We start from the raw sequence: 6,318 nt of genomic DNA on the forward strand, positions 1-6,318 counted from the left end.
CTTCGGGAAAAATTATAAGTTGTGATCCTATAGAATGACTCACCTTAACCACATATACAGCTATCTCATTGCAAACATGTTTATTCTTGGAAGGATTGGAAGTTGTATAAGCAGCACTCACAGCTGTTGTTGTTGTTAGCCAGTGAAGCTGGAGTATCTGTACTTCTAGTTTCTATACTTGTTGCACTCTCACCAGTTTTTTTAACACCACTCTATTGTCAACAAAACTGCCTAAAATTGAAAGAGGTAAAGTAAAAACTAAATAATTATGTTAAGTAGTTGTTCTTGTCTATGATAAATATTTTTGTGTTATATTATAATTATGTTTCTCATGATAAAGATAAAACAAATCATAAAATATAAATCATATGATGACAACATCTATAGCAAAGACATATTGCCAAATATTTATGGAGTTGAATTAAAAAAGAGTTGCATGTTAGAAACCCATTCGTAACGAGCTCCCTAAGTTCAAAGTTTTGATTCAACGGGGTTCAACAAAGTAGATTTTTTTTAATAATTACTTAATAGAATTTATAAAGTAATGTTTTTTTTTTAAATTACCTCTAAGGGAAAAAAGCCTCTAGAGGCTAGGGGCAAAACCGCTAGTAATATATAAAAGTAACAAGATCTGTGTCTGTGTGTACAGGAGGATTTTGTTAACCGCTGAAACAAAATGGTTCTCTTTACAGTGTAGCTTTGCATAGGTCCTGTGAATGTTTATAACATTTTTGAGGAAAAACAATCCCCCCCCCCCTTAATTTTCGTAATAAGTAAATAAACAAGGATGACAACATCCATAAAAGCGAAGCTCTGAAACGATAGGACAAACGGACATTAACACTTGCATAGTGTCAGAACTGAATAATTAGAATATAAATGAATAAGAGTCAAAGCAAAATTGTTAGTAAATTTGTTGAAAAACTTCTTGATACACGATAATGTTTATGGACATACTTACATTTTTAGGACCTGATTATAGAGTTGCTTTGCTTACGATATTGTACTTTGTTGTCCCATGAATCAGTATACGAAAAATCAGAACATTCGGATAATTAGATCACATACAAAATTTTTGTTAAAAAAGTAAAAAATCAACATGTTTAAAATGGACGTACGGACATTCTTGTAATGATTATAGAGTTGCTACGATTTCTAAATCATACCTAACTACTACAAGAATCACAATGCAAAGTTTGAAATCGATAGGACAATTCTAACATGCCTAAATTAACGAAAAAAGCTTTCTGACTCAGACGTACGGACGGACGTACGAAACGACCGACCCTAATCATAGAAAATCTTCGCTTTTAAAAATGGAGGGTCGAATTCAACTTCCCCAACTTCATGTAACTCTAGAGGCAAAGCCGTTAGTTATTGAATCTATTTACTAGCTTTTAAACACAGTAGGGTAGATTTTCATTTGATTATTTCTGTCAGGTTAGGATGGGTTATATTGAGTACTTTACTTGTCTTCCCTCTTGGTTTAGGCCTACAATTATTTATATTAATTTATTATTAATTAAGGAAGTAGTGTTATCAGTGCTTAAAATGCACTTAATATGAAACTAATATAAGAAATGTTTCTTTTATATTATAAACATACTATATAATATGATCCTTTTTTTATTGACAAGGAAGTATAAAAAGGGAATAAGGAAAAAGGGGGAAGAACACAGCCTAGATATAGAGTAGCTGCGCTAATTGTAATAATGAATAATTTAACACTTACCTCAGCATTAAGGATAAGACCAAGGCTAGGTTATTCTAAGGTCAAAGTCTCTCTATAACTAAAATAATAAATATTTACATATATTTACCTAAAGAAGGTGTCTCAAGTTTCTTGCTTTTTATTTAGAATAGCTGATCAGTGTTTTTAGTAAGTATTAAATGTAAAATGGTTTATAGAATTTAAATATGCAATTGGTTTTTTTGTACACCTCTTATTTTTGAGGTAATTTAAGTTTTTTTTAAATAATTAAGTCGGTTTTAAGGTACTAAAACGCAACAAAATAAAAGAAGAAAATTGTCAGCACGAGCAAAAATAGTAAGATCTTTAATTTGACACCTTACTTTTTAAATTCTGTTGAGTAATTATTGAAAAAATAAATTTTGTTAACTTCGGTTTAATCAAAACTTTGAACTTAAATATATTCTTACACAGGCATAAAAAATATGTGTTTATACCCGACTTAATTATTTTTTAAAAAAAACTTAAATTACTTCAAAAATAAGAGGTCTACAAAAAAAAATATTGCATATTCAAATTCAATGGACCATTTTACATCTATTACTTACTAAAAACACCGACTAGCTATTCTAAATAAAAAGCAAAAAAGTTAAGACGCCTTCTTTATATAGAGAATACTAGAACAAGGATGACAACATCCATAAGAAAAGAATATAAATAAATGAGTTTAAACAAAAATTTGATTATTTACTTAATTACAGGATATTTTTTAAGGACATACTTACATTTTTAGGACTTGATAATAGAGATGCTTCGCTTATTTCCATGAAATAATTAATTAATTTTCATGATAAAATATTCAGATTTCTACTTCGCATTTTAAAAAATACACAGATCAATAAAATGTTTAAAATTTTACTTTGTACTAATTAAAAAAAATAATTTGTAATTCTTATTTTAAAGTTAAATTTTTATCTTGACAAAATCAAAGACGACTTTTAAAGGCATCTTATCTAAACTTCTTGAAGAAAAGCTTAAAAACGTTAATTAAGCATGAAAACTATCTTCTACGATTTTTCTGAAGTTATTATCGCATTCTATGGGTATTTTGTGGTATTAATTTTGTGATTTTTTTAGTATGGCTAAAAACCGGTTATAATCCATGTCATACATGACTTATAGAGTAGCTGAGCTTTATAATTTTATTTCTTACCTTCACTACACACAAGATGACAACAAGACCAGAATTATTTCTTAGGAGCAAGGCTTCTCTATAACTAAACAAAAGATATGTCTATTAATAATTACACTTTGTGTATCTAATCTATTTTTGTATGGTAAATGGTTTAGAAATTCAAAGGCCAATAAAAAGTTTTAAAATGAGTAGAAAAAAAATCTGTATTGAGTGACGGACAGACATACCCTCTCATTATATGAAAATGTAAACTTTTACAACTTACCTTACCATAAAAATGAGGGAGATGAGAGGAGAAGTGGGAAAGAAGACCCCTAAAAAAGAGATGGATAATTCCTAATTACGAAGCTTCCTCAAAATGGAGAACTCATTCAGTGTAGTTATTAACACACAAACACACAGACAAACAGACATCCTGTTACTTTAGTATAAGGATGCATAATTAAGTTTTTTTTTAAATCATTTCTCTTGAATGACCCTGTATAATAGGATATTATGATTTTTTATATATATTTTAAAAGTTTAAGAATATTTCAAGTATGGCTTTAAAACCGAGTAATATCCGCTGGAAGATAACTAGTTTTTAGTTATATTTAAATATCTTGTATAGAATCGAATTATATAATTTTCCATGAATATTTAGCCCGCCGGCTCCATGGGGGGCTGACAAAAATGGTTTTAATTTCATAATTTTAAATTCTAATATCCGCGGAAAGCTATCTATAATATGATGCGATAAATAACTATTCTTACCTTATAATTACAATAAAATCACATTATGATATAGACTATGTATAAATAAGTCTGAACAAATCTTTTGACTAATATTTACATTGTAAATTTTACAAATTACAATTCTTTCTTTTGTGTTTCAAACACTTACACTAAATAAACACACACAAACTTTGGGAATGATATATTTCAACATTTAAAGCAATCAATTTATCAAAGCACGCTGCATGAGTCACTGAGTCAGTCTAGTTACAGTAATGCATGCTAAGGTTGCCAAACTAAAACATTTTTTAAAAATACATATTTTACCTACTTTTTAAATTTTTTAAAATACAATATTTATAAATATTTTGGAGAGTGCTGTCTCATCCCCCTAATAAAATAGCCTAAAACCAAGGTATTACATGTTAGTATATGTTAATTTAGATGTAACATAACCCAATTGGTTCAGCGGTTAGCAAGAGCTTAAGCTTTATCTGAAAAGATAGACAGACATAGATGTTACATTACTAATTATCCCCTCCCGAATACTCTAAATAGAATTAAATCTATCTGAAATATTTACAATATCTTATATACATACCCACACATACTTACACCTTATAGTATCACTAAGGATATAATGTTGTTTTTAGGAATGTTTAAAATCTTGGACACCATGATTCAACATATTTAGGCATTAAAAAAAAACTTGTTGGGCATGGATTTCAAGGGACTAGAGTTGGCTCGATATAATTATCTCCCTATTGGCTAGTTTTCTATATGCATATCTATTTCTCAATAAATCTATTTTCCTCACCCGGCATTACTATCTAAAAGAAAGTAAATATTTAATAATTTAAATGATTTTTAAAAGATTTTTTTAAATTATATTTTTTTCTTTACATACCATCACCAAAGGGTTAATGATGATGATTACAATTTTAGTTTAATATTTGAACACACAAAATGTCGCCACAATCGAATTCTTTTAAAACATAGTTTTCTTAAATTTATCATATTATAAATTTAAATTTTCTTTTTTATGATTAGAAATTAAATACATCAATATAAGGTAAATAGCAACATGAAATGAAAAAAAATGAATTTATTTTTCATAAAGTAAAATAATGGGTCTTATCGTTCTGGGCAATGAGAGTTTATTATGGATTATTGGAGCACTATGAGTTTTAATCATATATTCCTTGGAAAACTTGAGCTCGTTTATAGACATTTATTTCCTATATAGATCTGACATGGATCTTGAAGCAATTAAGCAGGCCGTTTTGTACATGTTAAAAATTGGAAGATTTCATTAAATAAAAGTAATTGCAAATATACTTAGTAAATAAGACAATGGAGGATAAATTCATTCAGACATTGCTAGTTTAGAACAAACCAATCAAGATTTTAAGTCCCTAATAAGCAACTGAGTTATTTTAATTCAGGGAACATTGGAAATGGTAAATTTTCATGGAAGGGTATACAGGGAAACATGACATACAGAGAGTTACAAAATCATCTTTTTCATTACAACTATAGCAATACTAATTTAGTTTACTGGGAATATGTGAATAAAAGTTGGAAAGAAGTTGACCATGGGCTAGAATTGGTGTTCATTCCTGCCTATGGATTTTGCATGAAAATGAAGCAAAATAGTACAACTTTAATAGCACTTGAAACTAAACAAAATTTAATGTTTTTCATTGCAGATCCATCCACAGAGAACACACTAAAAATATCTCACATGGGAAATGGAAGAGATACCTTGAGAAAAAATCATGATATTACCTTTGAATATAACACCTACCGTATCAATATCCACTTATACGATGCTAATATATTTGAGGGATCAGAATGTCAAGACTACAGCAAGATAGAAAGTAGTTATGGTGAATGCATTGAAAATATTTTGAAAGAAAAGCTAACTGAATGGTATGGATGTGTTGCACCATGGTTCCCCAAGAACACAATTCTTGTGTGTGAAAAAGATTTAGAAATAAACATAGCTAATGAGATGACTATGGTCAATGCTGTTGATCAACTTTACATGTTGGCATCTGGACAAAAATTGAGTATATTTTCTTCATGTTTGAAACCTTGCATAACCATGGATCTAAAACTAAGATTAGTTCATCAAATATCATACAAGGATGATGTTGGAGGTGCTGAGATATCCATCAATGATGAAGTTGTTGTTCACACTGATGTCATAGCCTATGATATGTTAAGTCTCATTGTTGATCTTGGGAGTGCCCTGGCTTGTGGTTGGGTTTAAGTGCTCTTAGTATTTTTGATATTATCCTTCAAGTTGTTACTTGTTGGTGTGTTTGGACAAAAAAATTCCATAAGGATACTGCTAATGAATAAATAACATGTAAAAATTATCTTTTATGATTATGCAGTAACAATGTAACATAATTTTATATGAAGTTTTTAAAACTCATCTTTAACATTATTCCAGTTAACTATTCTTTTTTGTCAAACTTTGTCATTTAAAGGATATAAATAAATTAGCTTGTCATATCCTTATTTTATTATTGAAGCTACTAAAAAGTAAAAATCTAAATAATAAAATTATTTTTAAAATTAATGATAAATGTACTATTATGCCCCATTTTTATATGACTGCACAAATAAAATAAAACCTAGTTAGAAATTACATAATGAAAGTCAGATTTAATCTACCATATTCCGCAATGAATAACAATTAATGATTATT

General features: G+C 28.6%; 1 protein-coding gene across 1 annotated transcript in view; it reads right to left on the reverse strand.

Annotated features, from left to right (window-relative positions):
- LOC145323474 (uncharacterized) overlaps nt 1-3,800 on the reverse strand; it is a 50,004-nt gene extending 46,204 nt beyond the window's left edge. Inside the window, exons 1-5 of the mRNA XM_080165876.1 lie at nt 3,639-3,800; nt 3,151-3,199; nt 2,904-2,967; nt 1,733-1,790; nt 44-231 (exon numbers count right to left, since the gene is read on the reverse strand). The gene's annotated coding sequence lies outside the window, so the exon portion shown is untranslated. The remainder of the gene's footprint in view (nt 1-43; nt 232-1,732; nt 1,791-2,903; nt 2,968-3,150; nt 3,200-3,638) is intronic.
- Nucleotides 3,801-6,318: the final 2,518 nt, after the last annotated feature.

This window comes from Acartia tonsa, chromosome 6 (genome assembly GCF_053477335.1).
Source record: "Acartia tonsa isolate MP-2025a chromosome 6, ASM5347733v1, whole genome shotgun sequence".
NCBI classification, from domain to species: domain Eukaryota; kingdom Metazoa; phylum Arthropoda; class Copepoda; order Calanoida; family Acartiidae; genus Acartia; species Acartia tonsa.